At 41.7% G+C, this 22,851-nt stretch overlaps 1 non-coding gene across 1 annotated transcript; it reads right to left on the bottom strand.

The window, feature by feature from the left end:
* Window positions 1–22,514: 22,514 nt before the first annotated feature.
* Window positions 22,515–22,589, bottom strand: Trnas-cga (transfer RNA serine (anticodon CGA)). The gene has a single exon. It is a non-coding gene; the product is annotated as a tRNA-Ser (tRNA).
* Between the last annotated feature and the right edge of the window lie 262 nt (window positions 22,590–22,851).

The raw sequence follows: 22,851 nt of genomic DNA, 5'->3' as shown, positions 1-22,851 counted from the left end.
AAAGACAAAACGGACAAACTGGCACCAATAAGACAACTTACGGGTTTGGTGTTCGAAAACTATAGAAATTACTTTACTCCTAAGGAGTATCTCACAGTTGATGAACAGCTGGTTGGTTTCTATGGAAAATGACCATTCAGGCAATTATAGCTAGTAAACCTGTTCGTTATGGCCTGAAGGTGTTTGCATTAGTGAACTGTAGGATGATATACACTATGAATGTGGAAGTTTATTCGGGAAAAAAAGCTGCTGGGGCCTTCGATGTAAGCAATGCAGGAAAGATGTCGTCATTAGAACTGTGAAACCAAATTTACGCGCAGAACGTAACATCAGGGGCGATAATTGGTTTACTAGCTATCCTCTGATTCAAGAACTGCTTGATAAAAAGACCACTTACGTTGCAAAAATCATATATAATAGAAAAGAAATATCTAAGGAATTTTATCCAGTAAAATTCTATAAATAAGCACTTCTGTTTTTGGCTTTAGTCATGATACAACACCTGTATCCTACTGCGAAAGGAGGATCAGAGCAGTAATTTTACTTTCATGTTTCCACAAGGATGCAGCGATTGACCTGCTCTAAATATGTGATATCTCTTCATTTCAAATTTCAGTTCCACCCTCAAAACTTTCTTTTATTTCCGTCATTGCTTCTCCGATGTATAGATTGAATAGTAGGGGCGAAATACTACACCCCTGTCTTACACTCTATTTAATATGAGCAATTCGTTCTTGGTCTTCCACTCTTGTTGCTCCCTCTTGTTTCTTATACGTATTGGACGTAATCTGTGTATTCATATGAGCTAGAGGTGAACCAATGAATTGTAATGAGGAAGGAGACTTTATTGACGTACGATACTATGTTACATAATTAACAGTACAGCTATACAATACAGTTGGTAATTAAAACACCAGTTCTGCAGTTTGCTAGAGAAGTAGACCAAAGACTCTTTTTCCGATAGCTGATCTTTCCTCATGCGGGAGCACTCTGAACTGACTTACTCTTATATACAACGAAATGGAAAATAAATGACATAATTAACGCTGAAGTCCGTCGTACTGTACAATGGTAAGAGTGAATAACTGTAAATTGAGGCTTCGAAAATATCTGATATAAGGAGAAAACGGTGGCCATCCAAGAATCAGTCCAAATGTCAATATGTATGTAGTCTGTACATGGGAACAGCTGAGTATACGTAGACATGACACACGCATCAATAACGTGCAAAGACAACGGTCGAAACATATTAAGATGTACATGTATTCAAATTGTGACAACACAAGGATTACTTAAAATACAATAGCCACCACGTGGAACGAAGAAAATTAATTTTTTGATCTAAATTATATAGGTGCGTTGTAAAATGTAAAGTGCCCCACGATCATAGAAATTAAAAGTAAGTAGCAAAACTACAAACTAGAAAAGTCATAGTGAAACCTACTCTGACAGCCAGCTGATGGAGAAAAACCACTCGTAAATTATATTGAATGTTGTGTGATATTCCATATAGTGTACAATACAGCAACTGATAAAATGTAGGGACTAGCTAGACAAAGTGAAAAGAAAACAATAAAACCAAGTCTCTGTATGTCCATCTTTATTCAGATGGTTGCGAGACCTCTGCTTTTCGATATAGAATGTTGAATCAAAGCACCTTTTAGCCGTCTAAATTTCGAGTTATTATTTTATTTGAACAATCAGTTTCGGCGCTACACGACACCATCTTCAGCTCTCTCTGTATGTCATGTAGCCCTTAAGCGGGAGAATACAAAGGACAGTGTGACCCTGACCGATGTGCAGAACGGTTCCCACCTCCGGTCCAGTCAAAATAGGAGCTAGCATTCAGCGCCTGCTATCCACAGATTTTGGACACAGTGATCCCTCCTATCAACACCTGTTGGCATGGCTCGACTTTCCTGTCGGTGCCTTCCACAACTGAACTAGGAAGAGATAAAAAACAACTGATGACATTATTTCGGCACTGTTCCTTAAGTGTTCATATCGATCATATCCAATCATAATTTCCCGTAAGCAGCGTGACAATTAAGGAAACCAAACACATACGCTGAGGTGACAAAGGTCATGGGATACCTTCTAATCTATTGTCGGACCTCCGTTTGTCCGGAGTAGTGCAGCAAATCGACGTGGAATGGGCTCAACAAGACGTTGGAGGCTCCGTGCAGAAATATTGAGCCCTACTGCCTCTATATCCGTCTATAACTGCGAAAGTAATGCCGGTGCAGGATTTTGTGCACGAACTGACCTCTCGATTATGTCCCATTAATTACCGACGAGATTCATGTCGAGCGGTCTGAGTGACCAAATCACTCGCCCAAATTGTCGAGAATGTTCTCCGAACCAATCGCAAACAATTGTGGCCCGGTCATGTGGCCCATTATCGTCCATAAACCTTGTTTGCGAACATGATATCCATGAATGGCTGCAAATAGTCTACAGCTAGCTAAACATCACCATTTCCAGAGGACCCAGACCGTTCCATGTAAACACAGCCTACACCATTGTGAAGCCACCACCAGCTTGCAGAGTCCCTTGTTGACAGCTTGTGTCCATGGCTTCGTGGGATCTGTTGGGTTGGGGTTGGGTTGTTTTGGGGAAGGAGACCAGACAGCTAGGTCATCGGTCCCATCGGATTAGGGACGGATGGGGAAGGAAGTCGGCCGTGCCCTTTGAAAGGAACCATCCCGGCATTTGCCTGGAGCGATTTAGGGAAATCACGGAAAACCTAAATCAGGATGGCCAGACGCGGGATTGAACCATCGTCCTCGTGGGGTCTGTGTCACACTCGAACCCTGACATCAGCTCTTACCAACTGGGATTCATATTACTTCGCCACAGTTTTCCAGTCGTCTAGGGTCCAACCGATGTGGTCACGACCCTAGGAGAGGCACTGCAGGTGATGTCGTGCTGTTCGCAAAGGCACTCGCGTCGGTCATCCTCTGCCATAGCCCATTAACGCCAAATTTCGCCGCACTGTCCTAACGGATACTTTCGTTGTACGTCCCACATTCATTTCCGCGGTTATTTCACGTAGTCTGTTAGCTCTGGCAACTCTACACAAACGCCCTTGCGCTCAGTCGTAGAGTGAAGGCCGTCGGCCACTGCATGTTCCTTGGTGAGAATGCCCAGACTTTGGTATCTCGGCATACTCATCGCACTGTGGGTCGCAGAATAGTGAGTTCCCTAACGATTTCCGAAAAGAAATGTCCCTTGCCTCTATCTCCAAATTTCACTGGCATTCAAAGTCTGAATTCCCGTCGTGCAATCATAATCACGTCAGAAGCCTTTTCACATGAATCATCGGAGTACAAATGACAGCTCCGCCAATACACTACCTTGTTGTACCTTGTGGACGCTGTATTATCGCCATCTGAAAACGTGCATAACGCTGTCCCACGACTTTTGTCACCTCATTGTATGGTTGTTGTATTTCTTGGGCAAGAAAAGGTCTGCAAACAATGATTGCTAAAAATCTGAGAGCATTCTGTAATGAATATAAGGTCTGCACCCAGATTCCAGGAGTGATCAAGTGCTCCGTTTGCCCTCACCCCCCGCCCCGACCCTCCGTCCCCTGCCTCATGCCCCTCGCAGACGTCTATACGACCACAAACTAGTCTGTCTTCCCGTTCCAGTTGTGTATATATTAGGGGATAAGCATGTCCTTACGGGAGTGATATGTAGGGGGGCTGAAGATAATCTCTGTTCTCATAAATTGGTTCCTGAAATTTTTTAGGTGGGCTTTTTTTTGGGGGGGGGGGGGGGGAATTTGTATCTCTCTTCAATAGTCTGCTAATTTAGATTCTTCAACATTTTTGTGACGCACTCCAATGAGAAACGAATCTGGTGTGTAGCTTTATATAGTGTAATGGAAGCTGTAAAAAACCCATATATGTTTGTATACTAAGACAGGTTGAAGAAATGATCTGTCTCACGTGTCTGTTAGTATACGTGTTGTTGAAACTGGGTGAAAAGCTTTCTCGAAATCAATTAGCTCCAGGAAACGTTTCAGTCCATACACAGTGCGCCGTTTTACAATTTCATTCATTTGAAATACATTTTTTTTAATGCCTCGCACATTTCGGCGTTCTCTGTCTCCATTCATTATACTATAAAGGTAATAAACATCATAATTTGCGACAAAAATAACTATTACATGAGCCGGCCGCGGTGGCCGTGCGGTTCTAGGCGCTGCAGTCCGGAACCGTGGGACTGCTACGGTCGCAGGTTCGAATCCTGCCTCGGGCATGGATGTGTGTGATGTCCTTAGGATAGTTAGGTTTAAGTAGTTCTAAGTTCTGGGGGACTGATGACCTAAGATGTTAAGTCCGAAAGTGCTCAGAGCCATTTGAACCATTTTTGAACTATTACATGTTGAAAATACTTTAAGTACAGTTATAGGATATTTAAATTTTAAAAAGTTTTTTTTTTCTGTTAGTTGGAGGACCCGATGTTGAGGAACTATTCAACATCTTATACGAATAATTAATGACGATGGATACGAAGATTAGACTAGACTGGATCAGATGTAATTTTCGTTCAAACAGATCCATGGGGAGATCATAGAGGTTGTAGCACACATCATAAAAACAAGAATACACAATAAATATTTACAAAGATAAACAAAAATGGTAATGTACCTTACTTGTAAAAAATAATAAATAACTTGTCAAAAACATGTAAATATTCAATACAGTAAGGTGCATACGATAGCTGAGATCCTTAGAAACCAAGGGGAATAATTAACAAAAGGTTAGTTTTGAGTAAATGCTCTTCAAACCTGAGACAGTCAAGAAAATTCTATGAATAATTCTGGTGTTACTAATTAAGAATAATTGATCATAGTGACATTAATAGGAATACTTTAACGGTAGGCAGTAATTTAATACTTGAGTTGAACATGAGTATGAGTCTACTCAGAGCTTGTTTCTAACATCCTGTCATGTTCAATTTCTGAATAAGAAGCAACTTCATGATTTTATTAACTCACTTCAGTATTCTTGCAGCTTCATGGCCTGGGAGTTTCTAGCAAACTTCATGATGTACTGGTGGTGCAAACGGAAGAAGAGTCTGTAGGTCTCTGTACTTCAGATATTTTAACTTATGTTATTCAATATTTATTTCTAGAGCATGGGAGACACCGATATTTTTACTGCAACAATGTGCTTCCTAGATATCAACGTTTTGAAAATCTTCCAGCTCTTCATTGAGAGATACTTTGTAAAGCAAGATGAAAAGTGACTTCTTTCGAAAACGCAACACTGTTTTTTTTTCTCAAGCCTCCCACTGCACTGAGTCCGTGAGATGATCATTGACTGCACTTAGTGTTAAGAATTCGTTGTCAGTCTTCGGCACTATCTCAAATTTTTCGCTGCATTGGGAATGAGCAATGCCCACTAATCATGTATAAAAATCCTAAGCAATTTTTCCTGGCAGTCTTCTCAATGGTTCCAAAATATTGGTCACATTTCATATTGAAATGACCATAAATCATGAATTAGTGATCTGGATGATAAAATGCCAGAACTTTTCGGTATATTTACGTTTATTTTGAACTGCAGTGTTGTTACTAAAATCTGTGATGTGTTTAACTGATGTGGGCACTCTACTTACATAGCGAAAAAGACAGAGCTCGACTCTTATGCCAGATGTTCATTGTTGCAGCTCCAGAGGCTAAATCATTGTCGGACCATAGGTGTCTTGTATAATACGCTCTGATGCAAGAAAGGACAGGAATAGGAAGTGTGTCTGTATGTCAAAAAGTATTGCTTTTTGTGAACTGTCATATTTTGAACATTCTTTTGCCATCTCCCTTGCTTCTCTTGCTGCTTGTGCCTTAAATATCTTCTATTGAAACCATGGCCAGGAAAACAAGAGCTGTTTGCTGTTAACAATCACTTGGAAACGACCAGATGCAAGTGCACCTATATCCCTTGACTTACTAAGAAAATATGAGATCGTCTTAGCGGTTTTCTTTTCAGCCACTATAAGTCAGCGCCATACTGCTTGTAACTTGTATCTATTGGATTTGTTTCTTTCTCAGCTACTGAAATCTACACTTGCCTACACAATTGGAAATTTGCCACTTTTACCCCTTGGCTTCTAAAGAAATAGAAAAATATTTATACAACACTTACTTGCAATGATTGCATTACTACTTTGAATTTGTATAGATGTCAGATTGTACTAATACTCACATTAATTGACTACTGTGACATATACTCATCAGATGGTTGTACTAAAAAATTCATTAATTCAGTTGAAAGAGTTGGCCACCAATCAATATTTTACACTATACTTAGACAGAACTTTATTAGCAGTTAAACTTTTTATGGCTACTAGCAAGTTATTGAAAATGTGTGTTCCTCAATAATGGTCACCTTTCTGGACTAAAGTAAGTGGCTTTAAATCTTTGTGAAGATAATTCTTCATTATGGTATAGATTCCATGAACTGAGCTAAGTTTTGAGAAAGTGATGCATTTTAAATAACAAATTTAATTAAGGAATAAATATGTTGATAAGTAATACTAGTTCCCTAAATAAGCCTCAATAGACTGTTTGTTGAGTTCACACCAATAATAATTCTCACCCCTCTTGTGTTTGGCCCTGGAAAATTTCAGCTTGAATTGATGAGTTACCCAAAAGAAAAGTCCCGTTCATCTCTATGGCCTGAAAGTAACCTTAGTATGATAGCGTTTTTGTTCTTATATCACCACAGTCTATCACAGTGGTTTTAAATTACAGACCCAAGGTTTAAAGCGATCCTGACAAATTTAAAGCAAAATTTTTAGAGGCCAAATATAACAACAACTAGCACAAATTTAGTAACAAGTAAAATATTTAAACAATTTAAATGTCACAAGCTAACAGAACGGTTTTAAATTACAAATCAATTTTTTGGGGGGCAAATGTACAACGATTAGCTACAGTTTAGTAACAGGTAAAAATGTTGAAATGAATTTAAATGCCAAAGCTGACAAAGTGGATTTAACTTATCGATCAGACACGGTCTTTTGGGAGACCTGACGAATTTAAGCGACACAAGTGCCAGTAATGGCCTGTCTGACTAGGGAAAACTTGATACAAAAGGGGCACGATACCAAACATATCCAAGCCAAAATACGAAAGATTTGGGCCCACATGAACAAGAGAAGAAAGAACTTAAACAACAGTCACCATGCCGTAAATCTGCTTCACACAGAGTAACGGCAACGACGAATCCCAAATGACGTCCAGTAATATCGTGTCGCCGGTAAGCTCACATTTGTCAGGCGTAGACTACATAAAAAGTAGTTGACCCAATAGACAACAGCAGGAAGCTCGTAAAATAAGCGTAATGCGCCAAAAGATGCCTAGACACACCTGCAGATCAATTACTACGATAACACATTTCACCAAATAGCTGGATAGTCAAGTAATCCAGAATAAGTTAAAGTAACACCCGCAAACGCATATTAACCAGTTATCCAATGAATTTCAAAGATAGTAGAATTTAAACACTGTCAACGACGAAGAATAAACATATTAACATAAGCAAACTACAAACATAGTTATACAGACTTTAAACAACGATCTGAACTTACATTGTGGCCTAAAATGTTGGTTCTGTTAATAATACAAGGTCAGATACCAGTAAAAGACCGCCCGCAGAACCAATAAGGCTCCAAGAACCAGGTAAGGGATTTCGTCTTACAGCACCCAAGAAAACCAACACAGAAAATATTTCAGCTCGCAGGCAGTGCATCCGTTATACTAACAGATTTGGCCAGATCACAACCTAAAACATAATTAAAAGAGCACACGAATCATAAATGTTAATGACAGCACTAGTAGCACCTGCAACCGCTGTTATATTCCGGTAATAATGTTAGGCATCATTTAGTAAAGAGAAGCACTGTTAGAATCAAACAATAAAAACTATCATCAAAAACGTGACACTCGCGTGTTACAACTAAGATACTTTTCAGGAAATGACTTAGGGCGCTCAGCGAACACTGAAGTTTGCAGGCTCAAACAGTTTGTGTAAGCGATACAGACCACACTACGGGGGATTCAAACTTCCAGGAAAGCACAAATTCAGCGAAGAGTCACATAGTGCAGGGCAATAACAACACTGCCCGCCAACGCCGCCACACTTGATAACACAACAGGGCCTGACAACAAGAAAGAGGTGCCCTCTCAGAGCACCGGAATCAGCTAATGATAACCAACGTCGATCCCGTTGCAACGGTTCCCTCAGAGCGAATCTGTCATGACACCGACCACCGGCGCGTGGCGCACACGTTTATTCCAACCGAAGTCCGTCCGCCACGTCCTCGTTGGCTGACTGATCCCTAACTTGTCTGCTTTGCAAACATTTCAAACCGGAGGACGCGGCGCAAGAGGGGCGCCCGGAAAACGAATCAGAGATACGATCTTCAGACAGCCGACATTTTAGGCGTATACTGGCAGGACATCTCTTACCAGTTCTAAACTGCACGTTGTGAATGACAAATAATTGGCTAGCACCTGTTATTAATATCAATGAATATTTCATAAAACGATCTTCTTAAGGCTATACTTGATAAGCTATTTATAGCAGGGTCTGTATCATCTGCAAACAAAAAAAAAAACTTGGGAATGAGATTATCACTCTGTAGCGGAGTGTGCACTGACATGAAACGTCCTGCCAGATTAAAACTGTGTGCCGGACCGAGACTCGAACTCGGGCGCTATGCCTTTCGCGTACAATTGCTTTACCATCTCAGCTACCCAAGCACGACTCACTTCCCGTCCTCAAAGCTTCAATTCGGCCAGTACCTTGTCTCCTACCTTCCAAACTTAACAGAAGCTCTTCCGTGGGCCTTGCAGAACTAGTACTCCTGGAAGAAAGGATACTGCGGAGACATGGCTTAGCCACAGCCTGGGGGATGTTTCCGGAATGAGATTTTCAATCTGCAAGCTCCACGGAAGAGCTTCTGTGAATTTTGGAAGGTAGGAGACGAGGTACTGGCAGAATTTCAGCTGTGAGGACGAGAGGTCAATTGTGCTTGGGTAGCTCAGGTGGTAGAGCACTTGCCCGAAATAGGCAAAGGTCCCGAGTTCGAGTCCCAGTCCGGCACACTGTTTTAATCTGCCAGGAAGTTTCAAAACAAATTTGGCTTCTAGTATTGTTACAAATAAAAAGTCATTGATATATATACGAGAAATAGTAAGGGTTCTACGATGTAATCTTCCCACAGGTAATTATTTCCCATCGTGATGATATCTGATAGTTTAGTTCATGTCTTTTTCCTGATGACTTTCTTAATAACAGTCTTTGTTTCCTGTGAGAGATATCGGATTTGAACCAAATGGCAGCATTTCCTATTACACCGAAACATTCTAATGTATTTAAAAGGGTATTGTGATTTGCATAGTCAAATGCGATTCACGGATGACAAAATAATCCAGTAGCCTGTAATTTATTGTGTAATGAATTAAACACATTCTCACCCCATGAGCAGATGCTCTTCTCAATATCAGAACCTGTTAGAAGTCCGAACTGTGCCTGTGACTAAATATTATTTATAGTTGACAACCCTACTGTATATCAGGTTTTTTAAAAATTTTCAGAAATGGAAATGGACGGGAATTTGGCGGTATTTCTTTATCGCTTTTCTTAAATAAAGGATTACCTTTAGCATAATTCAGTTATTAGGGAAATGTTTCACTGATAAACGACTGTTTACGCAGATAACTTAATATGTTACTAAATTCAGAATCAGATTCTTTAATTCACTTCGTCGTTATTTTGTCATAATCACTTGAATTTTTCGATTTCAAAGATTTTATGGCCTTCATAACTTTTACTGATTTAGTGGCAGTCATTTTCATATTACTGAAGTTATTTGTAATGACTGGTCTGAGATATTCCATGGCAGTATCTACTGAGACTGAGAACCCCATCCTTTCAATAACACTTATGAAATGCTTGCTGGAAATTTTACAACCTGTATATATCTGTTACCGTTGTTCTTTTTACTCTTACTGCTGACTGCTCCTCTTCATGTCTGGTTCTACCAGTCTCCTCCATCACTAGTTGCTGTTTTATCGTCAAACAGCATGTAAAAGTAGTATACGTAGATTAATTAGTTGTTATTTTGAATGCAAGAAGCCAAAGTCAATCAGTACATCGTTTATCCCATACGAGTCAAATTTATATTTATATACAGGGTGTTTCAGCTGTCCGTACCAATATCGTTTTATGCAACCCGCAGTGTTATATCTGGCTTTCAAAAACCAAACGCGTGGTTTTCATATCCTCTTGCTCGCTACATGCTAACTGTTAGAACCACAGAAAAAAATTAGAGGACTTTCTTGTAGGGAATTTAACGTAATAAAATTTTGTACTGGGACGCGTTTTTAAAGGAGCCACAGTTTTCGAGGCATTCAAGAAAATGACCTTCAAACGCACCTCCAACCCCAGACTCATCCCTCACCGGTCTGTTGTTCGTGGCACTTCCTTCTACCACTGTACAAAAATTTCCAACCACATGAACTATTCCCGACATTCGATCTTTTTTGACCGCTATTGATTGACCTTTCTGGCCTCCAGCATAGTGGGCTAATTCGTGAAAGTTATTAATTTAAACGTGCCAGTGACAATAATGAAAGAAAAACTACTTTTGTAAATATTAGACTAGAAGTAATTGCTTTGACAATGCAATCCTAACTTACAAGCACAAACGTTTCTTAGACAGAAGGCCTGACGAATACAACAAAGTAATTATTTTATGCTGCCAAAATTCATATGGCGTAGTAAACAGTATTGGTTGATGCAGAGCGTACTCTTGTCTAACATGAACTGAAACCGTTGCTTACATGGCTAAACACGAAGAAAATGTGACGACACAGAAGTGTGGTGCCCTTTGTCGAGACACCTCTGAATAGTTCAAAAACAGTGAAAGTATATGACTTTAAAAAAAATTTAATAACTTAGTGAACAATAAAACCACACGTAATGGTTAAAGTACAGAAAACTAATCAATTCTTTAGAACCATAAGTATAGGCTACGCAGAATCAAAAAGTATAGGACAATATGTAATCTATTTTTTCATTACAATGTGATGAATTAATATCCATTTGCAACTCCATACAGCAAGAAAAAGTACAATGTTAAAATAACGTACAACAATGATTAAAATGTAGAGGGGTGAATATGGTACAGTAAAATATGTTGTACCCTCTTGGGCATAAACTAAAATCAAACAGGCAGAAAAATTCATTAGCGCCAGATGGTATAAACACATTAGTGCCATCTCTGTATGATTTAGTTTAAGTCCAGAGAGGGCCGCAAAGTTTTATTGTACTATCTTGATTCCTTTATATTTTAATTATTGTACATTATTTTAACATTGTACTTTTTGCTGTTGTATACACTGTAAAAATAGACTACATGGAATTCTGTACTTATTGTTCTTGAGTGAGCTTATAATAATAGCTCAAAACATTCGGTTTGTTGTCAGTGGATTAACAATTACGTGCGGTTTTAATGTTCATTATACTTCAGAAAATTTTTTAAAAATTATGTAGCTTCACTATTATTAAACTATTCACTAGTTCCTCATTTGAAGGACAACACGACTCTGACGTCACACTTTCTTCCTGTTCAATTGTGTAAGCAATAGCTTCAGTTCACATTAGACTCCTATATGTTCTACGAGGCCTGTTCAGAAAGTAAGCTCCGATTGATTGCCAAATTGAAACCACAGTGAACATCAGAAATGTTTTACTTGTAACAATTAGGTACACCTTTCAGCTACTACTCCACGTAGTCGCCGTTCTGACTTAGACTTTTGTCATAGCGTTGTACCAACTTTTCAATAGCCTCATCATAGAAGGCAGCCGCCAGTGCTTTCCGCCAATTCTCCACGCTGGCCTACACCTCGTTGTCTGTGTCAAAATGTTGTCTTCAAAGACAGCGGTTCATGTGACCAGAGATGAAACTCAGGGGGAGACAATTGCGGACTGTATTGTGGGTAATCTCACATTTCCATTTGAAAACGATGCAGGAGCATCTTCATTGCCCCTGCAGAATGCGGCTGAGAATTGTCTTGAAGAAGAAACAGCACGACAGTTATGTAATGTTATCTGCATAGCTTCAGGCGAAATTTCTCACCAGGCCCTCGTACTTGGCGGCAGACACTATTTTCTAGACATCTTTACGCACTCACTGCGAGCTCAGAAATGAGAAGAGCGACGTGATGCTAACTGGGGTTATACTAGAGACACTACCCAACACATCTGTGCAAAGCTTTATCGGATTTTCATAGTCGTTTCCATTTCGCGACCGATCGGAGCTTACTTTCTGAACGCCCCTCGTACATCCCAATATTGTTTACTACATAGCATTTTCGAGTAATGTACATGTTGTCATATGGTATGTAACTGTGTGGAGCTTACATCTGCCTTTATGATATATTGGTAACTATCCCATATTTGTTATTTGTTCCTACCCGCCAGGGTAGCCGAGATTGCTAATGCGCTGCTTCCTGGACTCGGGTAGGCGCGCCAGCCCCTTATGGAATCTGTCTGGCAGATTGACGACGAGGTCCGGTATGGCGGCCAGCCTTGATGCGGTTTTTAGGCGGTTTTCCACATCCTTCTAGGTGAATACTGGGCTGGTCCCTACGTCCCACCTCAGTTACAGGATTTACAGACAGTTGAAAACGTTTGATCCTGTTTCATGGCTTACACTAGACGCAGACAGCTGGGGTACACTACTTACGCCCTAGGGGGTTCGGGCTGGCGTCAGGAAGGACATCCAGCCACCCTCTGCAACTAACACTGCCAAATCCGTAATAACAAGGCCCACCCCGCGCTGGCGCGGGACAAAGGCCCACAGAAAGAAAGGAAGAAAGCAATCCCATATTTGTTCCTGTTTCTCATGTTTTGTAATTATTAGCTCTGAATATAAGTACGTAACAGTTGAAATGTAGATTTGCTGTAATGAAACGATGGGTTTCGCGACAGATTGCTGTTCTTTTCTGTATTTCCTACATTCAACGATCGCAGCGTACAATTGGATCATATGCATTCCAATCTATTCAGCAGCAAGTACACCGCGGCTCCGAAAGCTGATGAACACCTGCTTACCAGCGTGCTGATTCTCCTGAAACGCAATACAGCAGCGATTGTGTGTGGCATAGATGGTATGTTAAGGAAGGCATATCGCACCAGATGTCTACGACCGTTCGTGTGGATAGCAGTGGCCTGCCTAATGTGTTCCATTGGGTTTAGATGAAACGAATTTGGTTGTCAAGACATCAACGCCTGTTCATTATCATGCTCCTGTAACGACTGTATATTGTCTTGTGATACAGACGACTGCTAACCTGCTATAAGGGGTAAAGAACAGGCATGAACGGATGCAGTTGATTTGCAAGAATATTCTCGCAGTCCACATTTGTCACGATACCACTGATTGCGGCAGCAGGTCCCACCCCACCCCGCCCCCCACTACTGCACCCATTGGCCTGCATCCATGGCGCAGTTCATGTTTCAAGCAGCCATTCGCCTGCATGATTGTGTATCCAGACAAGTTCATCCATTTGGTGCAATAAGAAACGTCCCACCAGCTGGCACATTTCTATTGATCCGTAGCCCAGATTCGATGATTCCATACCCACTGCAGTTGCAACTCACATTGTCGTTGTGTTAACATGGGAAAACGTAAGGTCTTCTAGTGAGGAGCTCCATATTCAACAATGTGCACTGAACCGGACTAGAATAGGGGTCTTTAGCTCGCTATGCAGATGTGCTAACTAATACACAACCGTAGCACTTTGGCTACCATAGCTGCATGGACTACCCTAGTCCAACACCCTCCCAAACACAAATTTCACGCCTTCAGTCCATTTTCCCCTTCTTAAATCGTCAGTACTGTCGAAGCTCTTCGATATTGGAATAGCACCCATGCTTTGTATGTAATACGGAAATCCTGCCCATATCTCGGGAGTAGCTAACCACACCTGAGGTACAGGAAGGATTTCCCTATTATGTACATTGATCTGATGGAACAGTATTTTCCTGGAGACATAAGAGTCTCAACTTTATCATCGATAAGGATTGAACGTGAAGTTATGAATTGAAATTTGTGCCACAGCCATGACTAGAACCTCAGTCTTCAGCTTGCTAGGCAGATATGCCAAAACTATAGCACCGTGTCGTTGTGGCTGCCACAGCTGCATGGAGTATCCTATTCCAGTGAATTGAGGTTTGTATTACAGAGGGCATTGGAGTAGGATAATCCGTGCAGATATGGTAGCCACAATGCTATGGTGCTGTAACGGTTAGCACATTTGCCTATTATGTTGAAGATCTGGGTTCTGGTTCTGGCACAAATTTTAATTCATTACTTCAGCTTCTGTCCTTATCGAAATCAAAGTTGAGACTCATAAGTATCCAGGAAAATGTAATTCCATCAGATCAGTAGTATCAGGTATTCCACAAATCGCCAGATGGCGGGCAACCTTCCAACCTCCACGTTCTGTGATGAGGCTATAATGTTTTGCCAGTATTGGATATAAGGATTTCTTGTGAAAACTGTTGGCAGCGCAACCTGTTTTGAACGAAACCGGTTGTGATACAATAAATGTGTTGGTTTCTTATTAATATTAATACTTTTAAAAGAGTTCTGAAACATTGTTCACGGAAATAACAGCTGTCTAAAAGCACTATTAAAATTTTGAATTAAAAAACAGCCTTGCCTCTAAAATAATTTAAATTTAATTTAAAAGGTGACCGGTTTCGATCTGTGTGAAGTAATCTTCAGACCAGTTACTCCGTGATAACTGTTTGATATGGTGGCAAGGAGCAGTAACCTCTCTGGGAAGGAGTGTAGATCAACAGCAGTTGATTACTTCTTGACTCATAAATAATCATGCCAGTTATCACAAAAATTCGTAATAAATGATATTTCAGAACGTCACATGGCTATAACTGTTACAGCAGACTGGAGACTTACGACCAGAAAAACAACAGGTAGAAATTAGTTACGTGACGTGGAATACGATTACGAAAGACACCTGCGTCAGATGCATAAGCCATGAATAATGAGTTAAAAAGGTTATGTTTCTCACCAAACGGATCATTGTGTGGTGATTCGTCCATCCTTAAAGTTTGGAACTGAGATTTCTCTTGACTACAAAATATGCTTTCCTATTTCGCTTCCTCTGGGTAATACCAACGCTACTTTTGTGTGATACCATCACTCTCCGTATAATACTTTCATTGCGTTCTACCGCTAAAACATCATCATAAAGAATCGTATGCTTATGGAGATTCTAGACTTCCTGTTACCAGAGAACAACCCACTTCTGAATGCTTAGGCGCAAACCGTTCATCATTTCATGTGTCGAGCAACTCAAGCATTTTTTGAACCAATCACACTATCTTTTCGTCATCGATTTCCTCACTGGTTTCATGCGATATTCCACGATTACTTCTCTTGTCCCCATCTCTTCATTTCAGAGTAACTCCTATGCTCAACGTCTTTAGTTATTTCTTGTTGGTGTTTTCCCCTACAACTCTCCCTTTCTGTGCCACTGCCATAGAAGTCATTACCTAATGTCTTATTCATCTCTTATCATCCTATTCCTTCCTCTAGTCTGGTGCTTTACACGTCTTCCTTTCGCAGCAGATTCTGCGGAGGCTATCCTTACGTCTTAACTGTCCACAATTTATAGCTGCCTTCTTCAACATAACACTTAAAACGCTTCGACTGATCTCCTGTTGTGGTTTTCCCACACTGCCTGATTCGCTTCTATTCGTTACTGCATTACACACGTACATACAGAAGTTTCTTTCCTTAAGTAAAGTCACTGTTTGATGGTCGTAAACTTCTTTTATAGATGGAAACTCTTTTCGCCCTTGCTACTCTTATGTCCTCCTTGTTTCGTCAGTTAGCCTTTATTTTGCTTCCAAGGCAGCAGATTTCCTTCGCTTTGTCTGGTTTTATCTCACAGTTTATTGCTATGGTCTCTTCTGTTAATCTTTAACATTTCCGCCTTTCGTTGTTTTACTCTCAACCCATGTTACGTGTTCAGTGTACTGTTCATTCCATTCAAAAGTTCTTATCTCTAATATACCAACACCATTTCTCTATTTTTTTTTCTTCATTCATTGCTTAGGTAATATGCAGGTACGACGGAGGGAAATCCCTGCCAATGGCCTATTTTTTTCAATCCAAGCACTTCTACCTTAGTCTTCCATTCGAAAATTCTTTCTCTCGGTTCTTGCATATATTGTACAAGACATCTACATCTACATCCATACTCCGCAAGCCACCTGACGGTGTGTGGCGGAGGGTACCCTGAGTACCTCTATCGGCTCTCCCGTCTATTCCAGTCTCGTATTGTTCGTGGAAAGAAGGGTTGTCGGTATACTTCTGTGTGGGCTCTAATCTCTCTGATTTTATCCTCATGGTCTCTTCGCGAGATATACGTAGGAGGGAGCAATATACTGCTTGACTCTTCGGTGAAGGTATGTTCTCGAAACTTCAAAAAAAGCCCGTACCGAGCTACTGAGCGTCTCTCCCGCAGAGTCTTCCACTGGAGTTTATCTATCATCTCCGTAACGCTTTCGCAATTACTACATGATCCTGTAACGAAGCGCGCTGCTCTCCGTTGGATCTTCTCTATCTCTTCTATCAACCCTATCTGGCACGGATCCCACACTGTTGAGCAGTATTCAAGCAGTGGGCGAACAAGCGTACTGTAACCTATTTCCTTTGTTTTCGGATTGTATTTCCTTAAGGATTCTTCCAATGAATCTCAGTCTGGCATCTGCTTTACCGACGATCAACTTTATATGACCATTCCATTTTAAATCACTCCTAATGCATACTCCCAGATAATTTATGGAATTAACTGCTTCCAGTTGCTGACCTGCTATATTGTAGCTAAATGATAAGGGATCTATCTTTCTGTGTATCCGCAGCACATTACACATGTCTACATTGAGATTCAATTGCCATTCCCTGCACCATGCGTCAATTCGCTGCAGATCCTCCTGCATTTCAGTACAATTTTCCATTGTTACAACCTCTCGATACACCACAGCATCATCTGCAAAAAGCCTCAGTGAACTTCCGATGTCATCCACAAGGTCATTTATGTATATTGTGAATAGCAACGGTCCTATGACACTACCCTGCGGCACACCTGAAATCACTCTTACTTCGGAAGACTTCTCTCGATTGAGAATGACATATTGCGTTCTGTTATCTAGGAACTCTTCAATCCAATCACACAATTGGTCTGATAGTCCATTTGCTCTTACTTTGTTCATTAAACGACTGTTGGGAACTGTGTCGAACGCCTCGCGGAAGTCAAGAAACACGGCATCTACCTGTGAACCCGTGTCTATGGCTCTCTAGGTCTCGTGGACGAAAAGCGCGAGCTGGGTTTCACACGACCGTCTTTTTCGAAACCCATGCTGATTCCTACAGAGTAGATTTCTAGTCTCCAGAAAAGTCATTATACTCGAACATAATACGTGTTCCAAAATTCTACAACTGATCGACGTTAGAGATATAGGTCTATAGTTATGCACATCTGTTCGACGTCCCTTCTTGAAAACGGGGATGACCTGTGCCCTTTTCCAATCCTTTGGAACGCTACGCTCTTCTAGAGACCTACGGTACACCGCTGCAAGAAGGGGGGCAAGTTACTTCGCGTACTCTGTGTAAAATCGAACTGGTATCCCATCAGGTCCAGCGGCCTTTCCTCTTTTGAGCGATTTTAATTGTTTCTCTATCCCTCTGTCGTCTATTTCGATACCTACCATTTTGTCATCTGTGCGACAATCTAGAGAAGGAACTACTGTGCAGTCTTCCTCTGTGAAACAGCTTTGGAAAAAGACATTTAGTATTTCGGCCTTTAGTCTGTCATCCTCTGTTTCAGTACCATTTTGGTCACAGAGTTTTGATCCACCTACCGCTTTGACATAAGACCAAAATTTCTTACGATTTTCTTCCAAATCAGTACATAGAACTTTACTTTCGAATTCATTGAAACCTCTCGCATAGCCTTCCTCAGACTACATTTCGCTTCGTGTAATTTTTGTTTGTCTGCAAGGCTTTGGCTATGTTTATGTTTGCTGTGAAGTTCCCTTTGCATTCGCAGCAGTTTCCTAACTCGGTTGTTGTTCCACGGTGACTCTTTTCCATCTCTTACGATCTTGCTTGGCACATACTCATGTAACGCATATTGTACGATGGTTTTGAACTTTGTCCACTGATCCTCAACACTATCTGTACTTGAGACAAACCTTTTGTGTTGAGCCGTCAGGTACTCTGTAATCTGCTTTTTGTCACTTTTGCTAAACAGAAAAATCTTCCTACCTTTTTTAATATTTCTATTTACGGCTGAAATCATCGATGCAGTAACCGCTTTATCATCGCTGATTCCCTGTTCTGCGTTAACTGTTTCAAATAGTTCGGGTCTGTTTGTCACCAGAAGGTCTAATATATTATCGCCACGATTCGGTTCTCTGTTTAACTGCTCAAGGTAGTTTTAAGATAAAGCACTTACAAAAATTTAACTGGATTCTTCGTCCCTGCCACCCGTTATGAACGTTTGAGTCTCCCAGTCTATATCCGGCAAATTAAAATCTCCACCCAGGACTATAACATGGTGGGGAAATCTACTCGAAACATTATCCAAATTATCCTTCAGGTGCTCAGCCACAACAGTTGCCGAGCCAGGGGGCCTATAGAGACATCCAATTACCTTGTCTGAGCCTGCTTTAACCATGACCTTCACCCAAATTATTTCGCATTTCGGATCTCCGTCAATTTCCTTCGATACTATTACACTTCTTATCGCTATAAACACGCCTCCCCCTTCACTGTCCAGCCTGTCTCTGCGGTATACATTCCAATCTGAGTTTAGGATTTCATTACTGTTTACTTCTGGTTTCAGCCAACTTTCTGTCCCTAGTACTATATGGGCATTGTGACCGTTTATTAATGAGAGCAGTTCTGGGACCTTTCTATAGACGCTCCTGCAGTTTACTATTACCACATTAATATTGTTATTCCCTGTTGCATTTTGCCTACTCCTACCTTGCCGCGTCTCAGGAGGCGTCTTGTCGGGCCTAGGGAGGGAATTCTCTAACCCAAAAAACCCAAATGTGCACTCCACACGTACTCCGCTACCCTTGTAGCCGCTTCCGGCGTGTAGTGCACGCCTGACCTATTCAGGGGGACCTTACATTTCTCCGCCCGATAGCGGAGGTCGAGAAATGTGCACCCCAGATATCCGCAGAATCGTCTGAGCCTCTGGTTTAAGCCTTCCACTCGGCTCCAAACCAGAGGACCGCAATCGGTTCTGGGAAGGATACTACAAATAGTTAGCTCTGATTCCACCCCACGAGCGAGGCTTTCCGCCTTCACCAATTCCGCCAACCGCCTGTAGGAACTGAGGATGACCTCTGAACCCAGACAGCAGGAGTCATTGGTGCCGACATGAGCAACAATTTGCAGTCGGGTGCACCCAGTGCTCTCTATCGCCGGCGGCAGAGCCTCCTCCACATCTCGGGTGAGACCCCCCGGCAAGCAGACAGAGTGAACACTGGCCTTCTTCCCCGACCTTTCCGCTATTTCCCTAAGGAGCTCCATCACCCGCCTAACGTTGGAGCTCCCAATAATTAATAAACCCCTCCCCCCGTGTGCCTGCTCGGACCTTGCTGAAGGAGCGGCCACATGTCCACTCACAGGCAGAGCGGGCGATGCCACACGGCCAGCCTCCACATTGACCCTCCGCCTCGTGCGCCCTGAACGCCGCTGAACCCGCCACTCCCATTGGGGAGAGGGTGGCCCAACCGCGCCCGGTACCCGCAAAGATGTCTCGACAGCAGGGACAGTGGGTGAAGCATGTAACACCTGTGGTGTACCATGCGACTCACCAGACTCCCCACTGCCGCTACACTCCGAGGCAGCAGCCTGAAGACGGCTGACCGCGGCCATCAACACTTCAGCTGTTCGCGAACAGTGGCCAGCTCCTCCTGCGTCCGTACACAGCAGTCACACATCCTATCCATCCTAAGAAATCAATTTACTGTAGAGAGTTAATCAACTTTTAACTAGACAGCTAATTCACTAAGGGCGGCTGATTATTGACTAAACTGTGGTTGCTAGCCACTTCTTGTAGAAAACAATGAAAATAGCACTACCTGTCTCTGGACTGTATTGAAAACAGACACTAGCACCACTGGCACTGTGGTTGACTAAAGGGACTGTATTCAAAACAAACACGATATCTATGGAACACTATTACTAGCACTCGACAATTAAAGCTTCCTAAAAGCAAAAACACACGGAAGAAGAAGTGACAAGTAAGAAAAATACAGTTAATACTTAAATTAACGTAGCTCGCTGCACAGCAGATGTGAAGCAGACGGCAGTTACGACGACATTTCAATAAATATTCCCTGGATTTTACAAAATTGTATCTACTACATAAATGAAGACAGAGACTTGAGTGAATTTAACTCACAAGGGGAGGCCGCCAATTGCGAAATTCAGATTCGATTCATACTGCGCATAATAAAAGCTCATGGCCAGAGGTGTAATATGGCAGAGCACCAAGATGCACTTCTCAGCCGTTGTCGAGAAAATCGACAGTTAAAAGAAACCGTTGCGGTGAAATACTCTCTACGATTAATGATTTTCTACAGCGTCTTGGCGCAGAGGTAAGCGCTCGGGTTCGTAATCCGAAGGTCGCCGGATCGAATATCGCGCCATGCAAATTTTTTTTACTATTAGTTTTTTGTAATTCAAATATATATATATATATATATATATATATATATATATATATATATATATATATATATATATATACTATTAATGAATTGCTTATGCATGTTGGTGAAGGCGGATCGCTCTCCAATTGTAACGCCTCCATTTTTCCGTTTGTTTAACAGGGTGTACCAAAGCTCTCACGTCCGCACTGATTTTCGACGATGTTATAAGTTGCGCTAGGGACCGCATCTACCTTCTTTCGAAGTTAGCAGGCAACTACGCTGTTATGCGGCGGCTCGTTTCGGCCCATTCAACATCTGTCCTTCAAGTGTAACGAGCGAGTAACGGAATTTATATTTCATACCTGCCACAGCAAATTTGTGTTCGTGGGGTCTCTATTCTAATTCGTAGGTTTGACTTACGCTATACGTATTCGTTTCGGAATATCGTTTCTACGTCTTCCGTTAACTATACGTGGTTAACATTATGAAGACAATTAATAACATTTGTGAAATACAACTTTATGTATATAAGTGTGTGTGTGTGTGTACATTTGAATTACAAAAAACAAATACTAAAAAAAAAAAAAAAGCTGCATCGCGCGAGATTCGATCCGGCGACCTTCGGATTATGAACCCCAGCGCTTACCGCTGCGCCACGACGCTGTAGAATATAATTAATCGGAGAGCGTATTTCACTGCAACGGTTTCTTTTAACTGTCGATTTTCTCGATAACGGCTGAGAAGTGCATCTTGGTACTTTGCCACATTACACCTCTGGCCATGAGCTTCTATTATGCGCAGTATGAATCGAATCTGAATTTCACAATTGGCGGCCTCCCCTTGTCAGACATTGAAACTAAAAGTTCAAGATTTGCGTTCTCCGTTTCAACAGGTATAATGTAGTTTAAGCGGTACAGGGTGACTTCCGTCGAGAGTACGTGACTGAGAAGGCTACTGTGTAATTGACGTCCGGATCTCTCATTGCTCCACTGGCTTCTAATATCGCCTTATCTTATGGTATGTGAATTTCTCAACCTGCGACATAGCCGCGAATAAAAACAACAGTCCAGGAAGTGTAAAATTTGTTTCTTTTATTCCACTCTTTGGGCACAAGAACGTTTGAGGGTCGCTCTTGTTCCCTTACCTTTCTAAAACCAAACTGAACCTCATGTAACAGAATCAATTTTTATTTTCCAACTGTGTGTGTATTATTCTAGTAAGTATCCTGAGTTCATCAGCACTCATGCTGATTCTGTGATAGATCTCGCATGTATCTACCCTTTTTTAACTTTGGGATTATGTGAATGACATTCCTCCTAAATCCTCCAGTCTTCCTACGTCGTTATGCGTAGATCTCTCAGCCTTCATTATCATCATTGCCAAAAGCATTATCATTATTAAACTTCCTAGCAGATTAAAACTGTGTGCCCGACCGAGACTCGAACTCGGCACCTTTGCCTTTCGCGGGCAAGTGCTCTACCAACTGAGCTACCGAAGCACGACTCACGCTCGGTACTCACAACTTTACTTCTGCCGGTACCTCGTCTCCTACGTTCCAAACTTTACAGAAGCTCTCCTGCGAACCTTGCAGAACTAGCACTCCTGAAAGAAAGGATATTGCGGAGACATGGCTTAGCCACAGCCTGGGGGATGTTTCCAGAATGAGATTTTCACTCTGCAGCGGAGTGTACGCTGATATGAAACTTTCTAGCAGATTAAAACTGTGTGCCCGACCGAGACTCGAACTCGGGACCTTTGCCTTTCGGGGGCAAGTGCTCTACCAACTGAGCTACCGAAGCACGACCCACGCCCGGTACTCACAGCTTTACTTCTGCCAGTACCTCGTCTCCTACGTTCCAAACTTTACAGAAGCTCTCCTGCGAACCTTGCAGAACTAGCACTCCTGAAAGAAAGGATATTGCGGAGACATGGCTTAGCCACAGCCTGGGGGATGTTTCCAGAATGAGATTTTCACTCTGCAGCGGAGTGTAGACATGAAACTTCCTAGCAGATTAAAACTGTGTGCCCGACCGAGACTCGAACTCGGGACCTTTGCCTTTCG

The sequence above is a fragment of the Schistocerca nitens genome, chromosome 2 (genome assembly GCF_023898315.1).
Source record: "Schistocerca nitens isolate TAMUIC-IGC-003100 chromosome 2, iqSchNite1.1, whole genome shotgun sequence".
Classification (NCBI taxonomy): Eukaryota; Metazoa; Arthropoda; class Insecta; order Orthoptera; family Acrididae; genus Schistocerca; species Schistocerca nitens.
This window is presented reverse-complemented; position numbering and strand designations above follow the sequence as displayed.